The 19,222-nt window shown below is 31.6% G+C and overlaps 1 protein-coding gene across 1 annotated transcript in view; it reads right to left on the bottom strand.

The window, feature by feature from the left end:
* The window catches only part of LOC129941450 (3-hydroxy-3-methylglutaryl-coenzyme A reductase), a 178,702-nt gene that overhangs the window by 40,295 nt on the left and 119,185 nt on the right, over positions 1-19,222 (bottom strand). Inside the window, exon 2 of the mRNA XM_056050078.1 lies at positions 10,035-10,100. The gene's annotated coding sequence lies outside the window, so the exon portion shown is untranslated. The remainder of the gene's footprint in view (positions 1-10,034; positions 10,101-19,222) is intronic.

Genomic DNA, 19,222 nt, shown 5'->3' on the forward strand with positions numbered 1-19,222 from the left:
TTTTTAGGGACAGGCTGTACAAATGCTGTTTTCCATCCGTTTGGAAGGAGACCTGTAGAGTAGGAAATATTGAAAAGAAAAGTGGTTTTGCCAGCGTTGAAGAACACCTCTTTAGAACAATAGGAGGAATACTATCCGGACCAGCGGATTTGTGTATTTCAGTACTCTTTCGACTGCACGAGTGCGAAAGAAGATTCGTCCCATAGAATCATTTACGCTCTCAAGAACAGGAGGAATCGTGACACTACCCGGTAGCGTCGAATTAACAGCAAAATGCGCTACAAGCAAATTGGCTTTATCAATCGAGGTCACATAGGGAGTGTCATGTGGACAAGCGTTGGAACCGAGGATGACGTGGTGTTTCGTACATTTTTTATAAATGATCAGAAATTTTTACTACCTTTGAGACTTTGTAGTATTTTTTGCCTTAATTTCTGATCATGCAAAAATTTGGTTCGTCAAATATGACCATTACAGGTTTTTCTAGCTTGTTTAAACTTTTCCGGTTTTACTCAGTCGGGTTGGCTTTATTACAACGGAAACTTACATCCTAATAACCTCTTTACAGCTCGAATCAAACCATGAGTTCTCTTGGGGTTTAATAGATTTCACAAAGAACTAAATTTGTTACCATATCTGCGCTGGAATCCACGTCACTATCGACGAAGCATAGTGACCAGTTAAAGTTTGAAAATTTGAAGTCAAAATCTTTCTTTGTTGTCCTAAAACTTGAGTTAAAAATGTCAGTCATCAAGATGTTGTGATTTAACACCTCAAGACTTTTTTCTTTTAGCTGGAATTCTCAAAGTTATCCAGAACAAAGCAGCAAATGAATGAATTAATCACTTGCAAGGTGCTACAACCGCACCCGTGGCTGCCCTTTGGACGATACCGTGAATTCAATTTTAAATGGTTTGGTTTACAATGAAGCTAACATTAACTAATAATTTAAAAAATACTTCATTTTTTAAATGTCGAAATGAAACCTCAAATTCTGAAACCTAAATCTAAGAAAAAAGAAGTTCAAATGGCAGAAATGATGAAGAATTTCAAAACTTTAAGAGCCTTCAAATATTTTAGATTACACATTTTGCATTTTTTCCAAGATTTATTATTTGAAGCAAAACTTAAACCACTAAACATAAAGTAACCCTCAAAATGAACAGTAAGTTTCTAAGTTAGTAAAAATCTAGACGAATTTCATAAGAAATTTTATGAACTATTTCATTAAATCATAACAATAAATTTCGTGGAATTATGTATTCAGCAATGTTCAAGTACATTTCAATATTATCCCAAGGCTTCGTGATGATGAGATGACATTATGTCTCAAGTGACAGACAAGTTTAAGTAAATCATACAAAAGTCGCTAATTTTCCACGAAAAACATAATTTTCCGCTAGATTGCTAGAAAATCAGATAAGTCAATTATATTTCAAAATAATCAACATGACATCATTATTATCTCTCATCAGAGATTACTTCAGAAATTATCACACATGTCTCTAAATACGAATACAATCTACACAACTAATCTGCAAATAAAAACAATCCCAGCTGCGATGAAACAAAATTATCAACAGACTATTATAAATCACTCAAGCTTCCGATAATCTTTTTTCCGAAGAAAAAGACAAATTTTCAAACATTCAGAAGACCAGAAGTCAAGTTATGTTATGTTCACACTTCATCCAAATGGAACTTTGTCGAAATGCCGTCTCGCAGTCTGGGTTTGTTTGTTTTTTCATTTTTTATAAATTCCTATCACCGTCAGAGTATCGGAGGCGAATATTTGTGTCGAAGAATATGACTTGGTTTTCTTTTTTTAGAAAATGCATTTCCAAAAACAGAAAACAAAACTGAAGAGTATCGTAATTAAAATACTTCCATTTAAAAAACATGGAGATTCACTAGAATCGATGATTTTCATTAATGTCAAGTCATTATTTTTGTTCTTTGATCAAAGGAACACAGACAACAACAACAAAATAAAAGAAGGACAAACCCGCAATTTATAATAATTTATTATTTTCTTTGCGTAATTTTTTGCTCATCAAATTTATTGCTATACCCAGAAATTTGTGTATAATATTCATGTAATCAAGAATTTGATGAATCACCAAATAAGAATCGGATTTAGATTCAGAGACATCATCAAAGGCCAACGGCTGGCAGCGGCTTTGAATTTGGCTGATTTAGATTGAAATTTCGAGACAGCCAAATTGTCACCTAGACAATATTGATATTCCAGTTGTGTGATATAGAAACGTCAAAAAGCAATTCATAAATTCACTAGGATTTCCTGATGATGTCTTGTTGTGTTGATAGATGGCGTCTATTTTTGATTGGCGGCTTTGTGGCTTCAGCGCGTTCACAAGTCGTGTAGGATCCCAATCATAATTTGGGAACTATTTATATTTATGTATTTTTAGACATAAATATTGTATTCAACTATTTATATGGTTACAAATTGAGTGTGAGTTAGAATAGTATAAATTTAATTGATTTGTTTGTTTTTTTTTTGATGGAATGTGAGTTGAATTCTAATTTCATTTTTGACATACGTCAGTTGGTGGAGACATATAAAAATCAAACGGTGCTCATGCATTCTACTTTGCGATGACGCCATTTGTCAAATTTCATTAGAAAAGCCTTAATTGCTTTTGACAGGGTGTCTAATGACAGTGAAAATTTGGTGTTATGTTATTTCAATTTAATTTATGTTAATTTTGTGAATTTCACTTTCAAAACATATTAAATGGCGCCTGACAAAGAGTAATCACAATTTTAAAATTTAGTTGCATTGAATTACAAATGTAAACACATGTGTACTCGTATGTTCCTGCCATTGAATATATTATATAGTCGTTAAAAACTACTAAATTAATTATTTTATTATTTGAATTAAATTTCATATTTGGTATAACTTTTCTTTTAAATAAATTAATGTATATAAACAAGTTCTTTAATAATTTTGGTACGTCACAGATATTTTTGGAATAAATTTTAGAAAGTAAAAGTAAACAGGAATTATTGTTTTGACTTTTTAAGAACTCAGAAGTATATCCATGGCTGGAGATGTAAGCAAAGTAGGTTCTTACATAAATATAAAAAATGTTATACTCCCTGTGGTTGGGGCCATTAACAGTTCATATTAAAAGTATTGAAAGAAAAGTCGACCATCATCACTTCATTTATGGCTGATTATGTTATTTCGGAACATCAAAAATGTAAACCATAGGGGGTAATTTTGTTGAACGCAAATGATCAAACGATATCGCGTCGATTTTAAGTCTAAAAAAAAGATCGCATACAAAGTTTATTCAACCATTTGAAGAGGTAAAGGGCTTTCCCAACAACTTATATTTGGTTATTGCTTCTGCGCTAAATTTTCACCATTTTTGTAGTAATTTTTAACTAATTAAATAATTAATTAATTTTAAAGTAGTTTTAACTTTTAAAATGTCAAGAAATGGAAGCTTTTAAAAATGAAACCAATTGATTTTCAGTTCAAATATCTTAAGAACGGCCAGTTATAGCTATCATTGGTTTTCATTATTGAAACCACTCATTGAAAATTTCTGTCATTGACGGACACAAATAACAATAGAGGGATGTCACAACAGGTATGAGGTTCGAAAAATTTTACCAAAATGTAAAAAAACCTCCCAAGGGTACCAGCCACGAACCGAAGCCTGTAAAGAAGATCAGGGGAACATCGTAGTGGAACCGCAGTCTATGTTGAGAATATGGAAAGACCACTTCTCCAAATTATTTAACGGCGATGACGAACTGAATTCCGCTGTAAGGTAGATAGAACCACTCAACTTCGGCGACACAGATCAACAATTCTGCCTACCCGACCTTGACGAAGTGAAGATAGCTATATCTAAACTGAAGTCAAACAAAGCTGCTGGGGCTCACGGCATCCTTCCGAAATATTCAAAGTAGCATGCGATGACTTGGTAGAGAGCATGCACCAACTCATCTACATCGGAAGAAAGCATGCCCAATGAGTGGAATCTCAGCATAGTGTGCCCGATACATAAGAAAGGACACCCTCTAAATCGCGCCAACTACAGAGGCATCAGTCTCCTTAACATTGCATATAAGATCCTCTCTGCCGTATTATGTGAACGTCTGAAGCCGTTCGTCAACAACCTGATTGGTCCTTATCAGTGTGGCTTCAGACCAGGAAAGTCCACTATCGACCAAATGTTCACACTATGAGAGATCTTGGAAAAAACCCAGGAGCTTCAAATCGATACCCACCATCACTTTATCGTTTTTAAAGCCGCGTATGACAGCATCTATAGGGAAGAGCTCTACAGAGCAATGTCTAGTTTTTGGCATCCCTGTAAAACTTATCCATTTGTGCAGAATGCACGCTGCTCTATCAAGGTCGGAAAAGATCTCAACGATACACTTGATGTCAAAAAAGGTTTTAGACAAGCCGATGCATTGTCATGCGACTTCTTTAATATCGTTCTGGAAAGAATTGTGCAAAACTTAACCGTCAACACTAGAGGCACAATCTTCCAAAGGCCCATCCAACTACTCGGATACGCAGATGATATTGAAATAATTGGAAGATAAAAGCGTTTTTGAGCATTGCGACGGCAGCGAAGAAGATGTGTTTAATGATCAATGAGGGCAAGACGAGGTAGTTAAGGACTTTGTCTACCTAGTCACCGCTATTAATGCAGACAACGACACCAGCGCTGAAATCAGACGAAGAATAACTCTTGCAAATCTTAGAAGGCAATTAAGTAGTAAAGTCCTCTTTCGAGCATCTAAAATCACCATCTAAAAGACACTCATCATCCCGGTTCTAATTTATGGCGCTGAGGCCTGGAACCTGTTAAAGAAAGATGAGAGCGTCTTAGGATGCTCCGAGAGAAAAATTCTTCGAGTGGTTTGTGGTCCCGTACGTATAGATGGAGATGATGGAGGAGACGATATAACGACGAACTGTACGGGCTGTACAGTGATACTGACCTAGTTAGCAGAATTAAAGTCCAACGGCTTAGATGGCTAGGTCATGTAGAGCGAATGGACATCAACGCTCCAGCCCGGAAGGTCTTCGAATTTAATCTCGAGGGACGGCGCAGCAGAGAAAGACCGGACTCAGTTGGCGTTCGCAGGTGGGTGAAGACCTTAAGCAACTTGGCGTGCGAAACTGGAGACAGCTAGCTAGGGACCGAGCTGGCTGGAAAAGCATGTTGGTTGAGGCCAACGTCTGCCCGGAATGTAGCGCCACTTTAAGTTAGTAAGTAAGATTGGTTTCACTGATGAAAACCAATGATAGCTATAACTGGCTTCTTAGAGTTTATAATTGAAAGTAAGACTGAAAAGTTGAAATAAAAAGAAAATGGACCACTTTTAGTGGAACACTTTTGTTCTAAGAAATGTAGGTCTTTTCAAAAAAAAATTCTAAATTCAAGTGCCTGTTTGTGATGTAGTAGGACACACTTAGGCCAGTTTAATGTGATACCACATGATTCAAAAGGTTTTCTTCTAAGCCCAATGAAAACACTTTGAGCACCTTACGAAATGTGAAAGACTGATGATAAGTTAATATGATTAAGATCATTTAGATCGTTATAGAAGAATTCTTCTATGTAATTCTTGCGTGCTTGAGCTAGAGCAGCGCATGTACAGAGGATGTGGAGAACTGTTTCCTCCTCTTCCTCATCCATATAACTTTTTCAAAAGTCATTTGAGAATACGCTTATTAGACAGTGCTCGGTTATGACACCGATTATCGGTTATATGCAATCTGCTAAGAGAAAGCAAGTTTCTCGAGCCCTTTAAATATAGTGTAGGCCGGATGTTTCTCGCCTCCTGACACGTGAAGATGTTATTTCACCTGAAGTTTGCCTTCTTCATAGCATCTTGCATTATCATGTAGCAATTGGTATGCCAGTATTAGCTAAACGTGGTTGAATGGGTTGTATTGTACCATTTCTGGCTAGTTCATCTGTTTTGCAATTTCCTGGAATGTCTCTATGGCCCGGTATTCAGTAAAGGTGAATATTTAGTTGTTGTGCCGTCTCCTTTAGAGATGATCGACAGTTAACGACTGTTATTGAGTTTTGAGAAACAGAACCAAGAGATTTGATAGCGGATCAGATGTTGATATCACGTTTTCTTTAAGCCAGGGCAAGACTTTTTCTATCTTTCGCCAAAAGATCCGAATGGAACACTTTTCAATGATTGGAAAGGCGAAATGAGAGAGTCAATTTCAGTCGTTAAAAGTGGATGGATACGTCTTCCAAGATTGCTCTATCTTCTCAAAAAGATTTGGAAGGTATAGAAATCTGGAAGTTTTTGTCCAATTTCAGTTGGGGGATGGTGTAGTCTGTATGCTTTGGAACTGAAGTGATTTGCACACCAACTTGCATTTGTATTAACTCCATATAAAAAAATGTGCGTATAAATACTTATGCAAGAAGATGTGCATACTCACCACATTTGAAAAATAGCGACCACCTTTGAAAAAAGGCGGATGTAGTCAGATGTTCAGAGGTGTTCAAAGAAAATTCAAAATTGTGGATGAACAACTTTTTTGTACTCTCATTGTGTTCGTTTGGGATTTATATCAATCGAATAAGAAGTGAAAATAATTACTCCTGTTAGGTTCCAGAATAATTAAGATTTAGAAACAATTCTAAATTACGCATTTAGAGAAATATTAGTTAGTTATTTGAAGCCAGTTTTAATCATTAAGTAAGTAAAATAAATTAGGTGGTGCAACGGTCCAATGAGAATTAGGACCTAGAAAAATAAAACCTGATAGCACTACAACTATTATTTTTGTATTATTAGCTGCGTTTAAATGCAAAAAACTCAGTTTTGTTTCAATTGTCAGAGTTTAACGACTTAATTTTGTCGATGCGAGAGTTGCATTCTCGCTAGGTCAGTGGTTTTGTGAAAAGAATTTACAAATTTGTTCTTCAACCAAAATTTAAGTTTATGCATCATTTTTATAAGGTTTCAAGTTCTAACTATTTATATCTTATCTTTTAGTTATATAGCGACAAAGTAAAAATCTGCGAGGGAAAGTTCTAACTACAGTTTTTCTTAAAGTGCATTGTGGCTTATTCATAGATGTTTGCTAAACTTTGTAGGCTATTCATAAATAAATGCAGACCAAAGTTAAGGGCTAAACCTGAATGACTATAAATATAGAAAATGCTGTGTTCAAGTAACTATTATCGCAGCCAAATTTCATTATTGATTTTTTAGGTGTATAAAAAAGCTGAAAAAGTAATTCATGACAAATAAATGTTACGTTAACACTATGTTCCAGAAAATATCGTTTGATACCGCAATTGCAGAAAATATGGATATATTATATAAATATTCCCGGTAAACTGTAGAACTTTATTATTTCCGCCTTTTATAATTCAATTTAAAAAAATTAAATTCAGTATATTTTAGATAATAAAGTAGTTAAGTTATAATGTAAGGTATTACTATTGAAATTAGCATAATATACAATTATAAAAAACATGTACTCGTTCATATATACAAATAAAGTCTAATCTAAAAAACCTTAACCTTGTTACACTCTTTCTGAACACATCCTTTCTTGTTTTGGTTGTTAATGCCATCTATCTGTAACTCAGAGAAATAGAAGGGAAAAACAAATTCACCATGATCTACCGTTTAACGTTTACCGTAATTTATTGACAAACGAACATTTTTTGCTAGAATTAATTTTTGAAAACGTTTTTGAGTAAAAGTGTTAAATTTACAGGTTTTTCAAATTATTTAAACAAATATATTTATAAAAGTGTACAGTGAAGTGATTCCTTGTTTTATCACATTTAATTATTATAAAATAACGGGTTAAAATATTAAAGAAATTGTTTTATTTTTTAATTCTGGGAAAAATGTCAAATGTCTCAATCTGCTGAAGTTTTTTTATCTCTCTCTGCTCTCAGAGGTGAAAACATGTATACATCGATACGAATTCAACTGGCTATAAAAATTGAGAGTATAAGGTTTCAAAGGGACGGAGACGAGGAAATTTCACTCTCTGGATGGGGTCGTGAAAAGGGATCCGCTTAATAATAGGCAAGTTGAAGGTAGTCCAACATACTACCACACCGTACCAGTCTCACTACCGATGTTAATAACCAACGCCTAGTTCGGGGTTTTAAGCCCTTTTTATTACCATAATAACTGAGAACTTCAATTGGATACCTTTTATATAGGGAGGGTAAACATATGGAATTTAGAATTTCCTCGAAAATAAATCGGTTTTGTGTGGTTTGACAGCATAAAGTAATAGTTTGTTTGAGGCATTTGCCAAGAATTATTTTAGGGTGTTAAGACGCTTTTCTAAAACCGCTTTAGAAACATAATCCCCATAGGCAATTAATCTGAGATCCCAGTTAGGATTTTATTTACCACCAGGTTCCAAAGAGGAGAGGGGATAGAACACCACCTTGCGGTGTCCATCTACTAACCAGATGTGATTTCAGATGTGTCCACGTTGTTAAAAACATCTTCGATGTCAAGGAAACCAACAGTAGTCATCTCTCCATGATAAAGGGTATTAAGGTGTGAAACGCCGTTTTAACCAATTTGCTTTCACAGTAGGCATGTTAAAACATAGTCCGAAGTCTTGTATCAATACTTGCCCTTAAATGGATATCAATCATTATAAGTTCTTAAGAAGGAATGATGATAGACTTATAGGTCATAGATCTTTGGGTTTGACTTGAGAGCATTTTAATTGTTTAGGTATAAAAACAACTTTCACTTCTCTCCATGCTTAAAGAATATGGACCAGTTGCAGACAGCTATTTAAAATTACCTTAAGGATTGGATTTCGTCTTTGCTAAGATTAAGAAAATTCTACATCCACATCGAATTAACAAAGTCTTCTACTAAAGTTTTGCGATGCATTTTTATTGTACAAAAATATTTCCAAAAATAATTAAAGTTTGGTTAACCATTATTTTGTTTTTCATCCTTTTTTGAAAAAAAAAAAATTACATACAATTTTGTTTTTCAAAATGCCAAAGAACAAAACTTTTTTGTAATTTTTACTTTACAAAATAGGCTTTTTATTTTCTTTTTTAATTTACTAATAAATAATAATTTTTATTTTAAACTTTGTGAACATTATAAATGTGTGTGGTTTATTATAGATTAATTATAATATTGGAAACATTCCATATAATTATAAAACCACACTAAATATATCTTTTTGTTATTATAGATAGGCAAAATAATTAATATTAATAACAATTTAATATTTATTAAAAATACCAATAGATTATTAATTTTTTTCGTGGTTTTATGGTTTGGCTTTTAAATAAATACAAAGTTGTCGAATATAAAATAGATAATGTGTGAGCGTGCATATTCGGAATTTCTTAAAAGTTTTAATGTATTAAAATAGAAAAAGAGCAGGTTTAAAAATTTTTCAATAGATAACCTTGAAGATGTCTTGACAAAAATATCAAAAGAGTAGACAATATTAAAAAAAGAACACCAACAAAAATAAACAAAGAACTTTTAATCAAAGAGAGTTTGTAAAATATTAACTTCATTCAATATTTTTGTATACAAATTGAATTTCTATTTCCTTATTTATTATTCTTATTTCAGTGTTTCATTTAGACAAAACAAAATTTCAATATTATGAACAAAAATTGTCTAGCTCTTTATTATACTGTTGATATTATAACATTATTACCTATTTTTTCTTAAAATAACTGCTTAAGAATATTAAAATAATAGTAGATCATTGCGCCTATTCAAATGAAACTTAAAAAGGTGTTGGTCAGAAATTAAAAATTCTAAAGTTGTTTGAAGTTTTTGGAAATGTCAGAAAATTATTAATTTTAACTTAATTTTTCAAAGTTATACTTTTAAATGTTTAACAAAGAATCAAATGTCTTCAAAATTAGAAAAGACATTTTCGTTTTATTCTGGCTATCAGTTATCTTTTTAGTTGGTATTGATTTAAAGTTCAGAAATACGTACAAATTTTAAAGTTTTTGATATTATTTTACCTGAGGAATTATTATGATTCAGTCCAATGGCTCATTCTCATTTTACGTGAAGTATACTGTATCTTCCTGAAACAATAAAATAGAAAAAAAATAAATTTTACATCATACAAAATTTTAAGAATTTTACTCATAGCAAGAATTAGTTTTTTCTAAGACCTACTTTGCAAAAATTTATTGATTTTTACTTCAATAGTATAGAAACTATGTTGCAAGTATTGTATTCGTACAAAATTTCTAAAATTACGATTGTAGAAATGTCGAAATGTACACTAATTTTAGTTTTTCTTAACTTGGCTTAAATCAATACAAAAAAAAACGCTGGGCTGCGACCCACACTGATAACCGACTGTCGATTTTTCTTGCTTAAAAGTTTGTCTATATTTACTCGTATCAATTTTTACCAAATTTGTACTATTTTTTGTAGATTTTAATTTTATATGCAAAAACGGAATGTTGAATTTTTATATAAAAATTACTGAATATTGAAAACAATATTTTCTGTGAAATAAAATAAGTTTGAAGCCAATATTTTAAATTTTTGAAAAGCTATTTGAGTCGAAAGTAAAATTTTACCAAGTTTTAGTATTATTTTTTTAGAGTTTTATATTTTGTAAGAAAACTGTCAATTCGAATTTTTTAAAAATTTTACTAAATGTTGAAAAATTTTTAAAAGATAAAATTAGTTCAAAGCCAATATTTAAAATTTTTGAAGAGATATTTGAATAGAAAATCAATTTTTACCAACTTTTATACATTTTTTTTAGGTTTTTATTTTTTGTAAAAAAAACTGTAAATTCGATTTTTCCCAAAATTGGTCCTAATGTTGAAAACAATATTTCTTATAAGAAAAAATTAGTTAGGAGCTATTATCTCAAAGTTTTGAAAAGATATTTAAGTCGAAAATCATTTTTTACCAACTTTTGTAAATTTTTTTTTAGGTTTTTATTTTTTGTAAGAAACCTGTCAATTCGATTTTTCTCAACATTTTTCAAAATATTAAAAACAATATTTCTTATAAAAGATATTTGAATCGATATTCAATTTTTACGAACTTTGAGTAATGTTTTTTTTTATAAAAAAACTACCAATTAGATTTTTCTAAAAATTTTATCGGATGTCAAAAACATTATTCTTCGTTGCACAAAATTGTTTTAAAGATGAAATCATATTTCAGTCGTAAAATTTTGGAGGTGACAAATTTTTTTTTCAGTTTTATTGATTTATAAAAAAAACGTTAAATGGATTTTTTTCAAAAAATAAACTTTTATGATATCACGTTACAATATATTATATAAAATTTAATTCAAGTCTCTAGCGTTTTTAGTTCGTAAGATATTTAGGGTTAAATTAAATTGACACCATTTTGTCAAACTGCTATGGTAAAAAAACCACCCACGCAATTTTCTTGAGAGCCCTTTCTGCATCTTTCTGCCTTATTATCTGTATAACAAAATTTATTTGAAGTCGATATCTCTTCTGGTTCTTGAGCTATGGAGGACGAAAAAAACGTCGCGAACGTACGGACGTACGGACGTACAAACGTACGTACACACGCACGCACAGACATCTTTCTAAAAATCTTTTATTTCGACTCTAGGGACCTTGAAACGTCGAGAAATGTCAAAATTTTCAATTTGACAAATCGGACCCATTACAATAACTTCCTATGGGAAGTTAATATGCTTTTGTATTACTCTAAAAACATTTTTTTATAATTTATTTGTATTTGATGATCAAAAACGTCTGGTTTTTATTTATTTTGTATACTGTGCGTCAAGGGGCTATAAATACCCTTATTAAACCATAATGAAACACAGTGCGTGCAATTAAGAAGGGAGGATTGGATTACAAAGAGATACCGATGCACATTGGTTTTGAATGTCTGCACATTGTAATGACCGGAAATATTGAGTCTAGTCAAGAATTGTTTAAGGGAAGGAATGCAACTGGCTATTTCACTAGAGCATTGTTTTTGAAAGCAGCGATAAAATAATGACAGACATGTAAGGTTTCGACGCTAAATTGCTCAATAGATACAATAGTTTCAGTTAGACAACGGTCACCTATGATTTTTTGAACTTTTTTTTTGAAATCTTGCCAAGAGACTCAAGTGGGTTATAAGACCACCAGCCCTGATATGGGATTTTTACTCCAGTTTCGAACAAATATCGGCTTTATACATGAATTATAGCCTGATCAGAAAGGGTAAAAAACTTGTTTCATTGTCGGAGAAAACCGAAACACTTAGCAGCATTTTTAGCGATGTTAAATATGTTATCACTCCACGACAAGTGGTTTGTAATATACAACTAGAACTAAAAGCCCTTCAATCTCCTCAGTGCAAGTATATCACTCATGGATAGTGACATTAGGGGAGGTTTACGTTTGTGACAGTAGACAGCATTGAGTTTTGGAAGCATTAAATTTTAGACGGTTTCTAATTCTCATTGGACAAAGCTGTCAAGATCAGAATTTAATGAGCCGGTCATACGTTGCCGTTGGTAGTCTACATCCGAAGAACAAGGAAGAGAGTCTGAAAACGAATATGAAAAGCTGAGGGTACTGTCGTCAAAGAAACAATTTAGTTAATTAGAAGTTTCAGACAAAAGATCATATATATAAATAAGGAAGAGTGTCGGAGACAAAACGGAGCCCTGGGGCACACCAGCGTTTATTTTGTGGATATTAGATTTGAACCAATACTTTTGAATAAAGCAGTTCGAAGGGTCTTCTCTAATCCAACAAAGAACAGATTCATCAATACCAAAAGCACGCATTTTCGATAAGAGAGCTTGATGCTAAACATTATCAAATGCCTTTGAAATATGAAGTACAATAATCTAACTTTCTCCAAAACGATGTAAAGATTTGTTCTACTGTTTTGTAAGGTAGACCTTAAGATTAAACAAATATTTTTTTTTATTTCAAAATTCGATATTGTATCTTTAAGATACAATGTTTAGTCGTCAATAACTCAAGAACCCGTAGAGATATCGAATTCAGAAAAAGGACATTGAAACAAGTTGTGTGGGTGGTTTATTTTACTATACCAATTTAAAAAAGTAAAAGGGTTGAACAAAAATTACTTACTAACCAATAACGTTAGGGACTTCAATTTAGTATAGTTTTAAAAAATATTCAAATTACGGTTCTTTTTATAAATAAAAAAAAAAACTTTAAAACAAAATATTGTTCACCTCGAATATTTTACGAACAAAAAACTAAACTAACTTTATGCAACAAAAGTAACTTTTATACATTTTGAGAAAAATCGTATTGACAGTTTTTCCATTTTCTAAAAGTTGGTAAGAATTGATATTGGATTCAAACTTCTTCTCTTCAATAATTAAAAGTATTGGGTTCAAACTAATTTCATCTTATAAAAACTATTGTTATCAACATTCAGTAAACTTTTTATAAAAATCCAACGTCAGTTTTTTCATAAAAATTAAAATCGATTGTTGATAATACGAGAGTGTATAAAGGTATTTACGTTAAAATTATATCATTTTGTGCGAAATGGTGTTGTTAAATTTATAAAATGGGCTTAGGAAAACCGAATCTTTATTTTTTATATAAGAAATAAAAACATTCAAAAAATGGCCCTAAGATTGATATAAATTGGTTTTCCACTAAAAAACTCTTAATAAAAATCAAACCTATGTGCAAAATGTCGTTGCTTACATTAAGTGATTTTTTTTAGAAAAATTCAATTCAGAACTTTTTTCTACATACGAGTAACATAAAAGCTATATTAATTCTATGCGATAAGGGGGTATGGTACACTCAGGCGTATGTGTAATTATTTGGTAACGATACGTTATAGTTTCATTGGGAAAGAATTATAGTGTCTTCATAACTTTAACCTGTGCCTAATTGGTTAAAATCAATCAATGAACTTTGAAGTCCAAATTTTATTTTATTCTAATTATTTTTAAGAAATTTTGGAAAGTTTCGTAAGGAAATAATATAAAAAAAAAAGGCTGGGATGCGACCCACACTGATAACTTCCCATCCCGTCTGTCGATTTGTCTTGCTTAAAAGTTTGTCTATATGTACTCGTATCAATTTTGCGTACTATTTTTTGTAGATTTTATTTTTTATGGAAAAACGGACTGTTGGGTTTTTATATAAAAATCATTGAATATTGAAAACAATATTTTCTGTAAAATAAATAAGTTTGAAGCCAATATCTAAAATTTTTGAAAAGATATTTGAGTCGAAAATCAATTTTTACCAACTTTTGTTATTTTTTTTCGGTTTTTAATTTTTTGTAAAAAAAACGATCAATTCGATTTTTTTCAAAATCTTACTGCATGTTGAAAACAATAGTTTTTAAAAGATAAAAGTGAATTTAAGCCAATATCTCAAAGTTTTGAAAAGATATTTGAGTCGAACATGAATTTTTACCAACTTTTATTATTTTTTTTTTAGGTTTTTATTTTTTTGTAAAAAAACTGTCAATTCGATTTTTTTCAAAATTTTATCGAATGTTGAAAACAATATTTGTTATAAGAAAAAATAAGTTTTAAGCCAATATTTCAAGTTTTTGAAAAGATATTTGAATCGATATTCAATTTTTACCAACTTTGAGTAATGTTTTTTTTAGATTTTTATTTTTTATAAAAAAAACTGTCAATTCGATTTTTCTCAAAATTTTATTAGATTTCAAAAACATTGTTCTCCGTTGCTCAAAATTGTTTTGGAGATGAAATTATATTTTAGTCTTTAAAATTTGGAGGTGACAAATTTTTTTTCAGTTTTTTTGATTTATAAAAAAAACGGTTAGATAGATTTTTTTCAAAAAATATACTTCTTTAAGATCGCGTTACAATTTATTATATAAAATTTAATTCAAGTCTATGACGTTTTTGGTTCGGAAGATATTTAGGGTTAACCAAAATTTTCACCTTTTTTTTAAACTGTTTTGGTAAAAAAACCACCCACGCAATTTTCTTGAGAGCCCTTTCTGCCTTATTATCTGTATAACAAAATTTATTTGGAGTCGATATCTCTTCTGGTTCTTGAGCTATGGACAACGAAAAAAACGTCGCGAACGTACGGATGTACGGACGTACGGACGTACGAACGTACGTACACACGCACGCACAGACATCTTTCTAAAAATCTTTTATTTCGACCTTGAAACGTCGAGAAATGTCAAAATTTTCAATTTGGCAAATCGGACCCATTACAATAACTTCCTATGGGAAGTTAAAAATGTATGATCTTTTTTTTTGTATGAAATAGAAGCGATGTATTAAGATGAAGGATTGAAGTTTTTCCACAAGTTTAGAAATTTTGTACAAAAAGAAGTAATCTAAATAATTTAATAATTTCCCTCGTAAAGAATACAAGTTTATTTTATTTCTAAGAGACCGGAGGTCTCATTTTCGCAGTTTTTAATTTCATGCACAATGAATGTTTCAAATATCACAATTTGTGTATAAATTAACTAGTTTTTTAGTTACAAAAATAAATTTCAAATGATTGAAAAAAAAGTTAATTTTAACACATCGTTATTTGAATTTTGGAAATTAGGATCGCAGCTATCACAATCTTATACCAATAAAACACATATAACACTTTTTATATTCCAAATTATTTGCAAAAATTATTCCAATACCTAAAAACTCATCGAGTGAGGAATTTAGGCCGATTTCAATTCTTCCCTATTTGTCTAAAATCTGCGAACGAATTATGCATAAGCAAGGTAATGATTATCTCGTACGTAATGATCTTCTCGTCTCAGTTCAGTCTGGTTTTCGTGCCAAACATAGCTGTACCACAGCAGTTTTGAAAGTAGTTAAAGACATAAGAGCACAACTAAATGAAGAAGAGGTTAATTTTCTTGTCTTACTGGACTTCTCCAAGGCATTTGATATGGTTGACCACTCCTATTCTTATTGATAAGATGAGCCACCGTTTTAATATGTCTTCTTCTGCTGTAAAATTGTTATCAAATTTTTGTCCTTTGCTACGGGGCGTTCCACAAGGATCGTTTTTGGGCCCTCTGCTATTTTCTATGTACATAAATGACATACAACATACAATCTTGAATTCATCGAAACATTTTTATGCTGATAATATTCAAATCTATAAAAGCTGCCCTCTTGGGCTCATAGAAAACTGTGCCAATGATCTGAACGATGATCTCCAAAGAATTATGAGGTGGTCGGTAAACAATGGTCTCTCGCTCAATCCCAAGAAATGTAAATGCCTTGTTATCTCGAAAAAGAAGCTAAATCTGTCTTATTTTCCCTCAATTATGCTTGGTTCTTCAAAAATTGAATTCGTGGATAAGTCAAAGAACTTAGGGTTGGTATTCAACCGAACTTTGACATTCGAACTTTATGGACAGCTTAAAAGTTTACACCACCAAAGGCAAGATTAGTTCTCGGTATGGTTGTGAAATATTTTATAACTGTGATACTGAAAGCAAAAGAAAACTTCAGGTAGCATTCAATAGTGCTCTGCGCTATATTTACAATCTGAGGAGATTCGACCATATTTCACTTTTGGAAAAAAAATTATTAGGTATGTCATTTTTTAATTATATAAAGTTTCGTACCATGTGTTATTATTTTCAATTCTAAAAACTATGCAGCCGTCATATCTTTTTGATAAAATCCGGCTTTCGACATCCAACAGATCTGCTTGTTTAATTTTACTACATTTCACCTGCCTTACATCCGAGAAACAATTCTTTATATCAGCTATAAGCTTTTGGAATACAATTCGGCGAAACTTGAGAGAACTAAGTGACAAGCAACAATTTAGTGACGAGTTAAGACTGTATTTTATTAACCAAAGCAACTAGCTAACTTTCACCCCCAAACTCGCTCCCATTTACCTTTATCAAGCAACTTCAACTTTAACTTTTGTATGCTTGGAATAACGTAATGTTACTATGATTAATTTGTTTTATGTTTTATTTATTTTTCTTTTTTTTTATTTATTATTTTGTTATCTTTTAATTATTTTTTGTTATATTGTAAAGCTTTGTAATTTAAATATTTTTAATTTTCACAAATTGAAAAGTGTATCTTACTGTGAATTGGAATATAATAATAAATAAATCTAAATAAAATAAATTGGGTGGCGCGACAGTCCGTTGAGAACCAAGGCCTAGTGACTTACAACTCTCAACCATTCCTGTGTGCGAGTAATGTTGTCAGGAATGGAGGGGACCTACAGTTTATATGCCGACTCCGAACGTCTAATTTTGAGAAAGCACTTTTTCATGACAAGAATTACTCTTGAAGGATTTGTCAATTCCTCGCAAGAGGTAGTACCCGCGAAAATTATTTTTTTTTTTAAATTAAGGTGGCACAGGCAGGGATTGAACCCAAGACCCCTTGCATGACAGTCCAACGCACTAACCATCATGCCACGGGTACCACTAATATATAAATCTAATAAATAAAAATAATAGAAATTTTCAAATAATATAGATTTTGATTTTCGTCGAAGATTTTGAATAACTTGAGGAATAAGAAAAAAAAATTTGAGAAATTTTTCATACACAAAAAGAATCTTACAATAATCGTTTGATTTTAAAAAAACGAAGTATAGATCAGCAAAATGAAAACTTAAGCTATCGGAGCTCATGTTTCTTAGTTTATTAACACTCCTTAGGATCATTGTACAATAGAAATACATTCTATGCTTTTGTATTTAAAAGTCCAAAATAATGCTGAGTTTGAAAATCAAAGGTTAATTGAATTCCTTTCGATTGTTATTATACAAAATTCCCCGAACTCACTCTAATTTCAGTATTTGTTAAATGATATGAATGATTTCTAATTTCGATTTCAACAACTTAAGTGCCAAATGATCAATTTATTGAATCAACACATTTCTGAGAAATCAAACGAAAAAAACACTAAATTGACTTCGCTGCATACAGAGTAGATCTTTAAGATCGTAGGTCAATCTTTTAAAGTGATATGCGCCTTGCCCACATTCAAATTTAAATCATTCACAAACCATCAATATTTTACAACCCTCATATTATGAATGTTTTCATAACTTTAACACCATAAAAATATATAATATAAAAATCGTTCAAAAAACCAAAACACTTTACATACTGCGTAGGTTTAAGTTAGTATAAATTTCAAATATTATCGAAAGATCATTTTATGTTTTCTGTGTCCATTACATAAACTCTCCACAAGGTTAACTTACAAAACACATCACACAAAAAACCTCATCTTTATTCCATCACAATTTCAAAAACACTTTCTTTTTGAATCTTTTATTTACTTCGGCGCGGCGAACACTAAAGTTTACCCAATCGGCCAGAAAGTATTATGAATGAGCATAAATATTAATTTATATTTCACACTCATTTATATGATATTTTTTTAATCATAAGTAAAATCAACAGAAATTATACAAAATAATTATACGGAGGTATATCAAGGGACACTTTTTTAGCAAAACGCCAGAAGACGACAAACCATGGCAACGTACGCGACCACACGAAGCTTCAGCCACCACGACACTAATCACTCGAATTTACGAGACAAACTGGCAGCACACTTTCGATGACAAACCAATCCAAATCCAAGCCCCTTAAGAAACCAGCAAGACCAACTTAAATGAAAAAAAAAAACCCAACTAGACTACACAAGAAATGGCACTTTAATAAGATAGCTAATTAATTTGTAAGAAAAGAAAAAAACAAGAATGAATCTCAAGCCGCTTGATGCCGCATTTGATTCCCATTAACATACCTACCTACCTCAACTCAACCTACAGTCCAACCACAAAAACGTCGATTAATACCACAAAAGCCAGAATGATTGCGAATAAATTAATTTCGTCAAAGATGTATCTATACAACCTCTGAAGATGCGAAGACGCTGCTGAATGGCTTGGCTTGCTTTGGAGCTTTGGTGATGCTTGAAACGAGCGCGCGGTGGATGGTGAGAGGATTAAAGATAGATAGGTAGATATAGGCAAATATGAATATCAGTTATCAAGCATTGCTCGAGACAGCACGCTCCTCAAAGAAATTGCACACACGCTTTTATGGGAAGATTTGTTTTGGTAGCCTGATAATATTTTAGTCGCATAATGATGAACAAAAATAATAAGTATAGGGTGGTCTTTTTATATATCTATACACAATTAGGAAATAATCTCAAGATTAAAACAAGATTAAGTCATTGACTGTTAAA

The sequence above is a fragment of the Eupeodes corollae genome, chromosome 1 (assembly GCF_945859685.1).
Source record: "Eupeodes corollae chromosome 1, idEupCoro1.1, whole genome shotgun sequence".
Classification (NCBI taxonomy): Eukaryota; Metazoa; Arthropoda; class Insecta; order Diptera; family Syrphidae; genus Eupeodes; species Eupeodes corollae.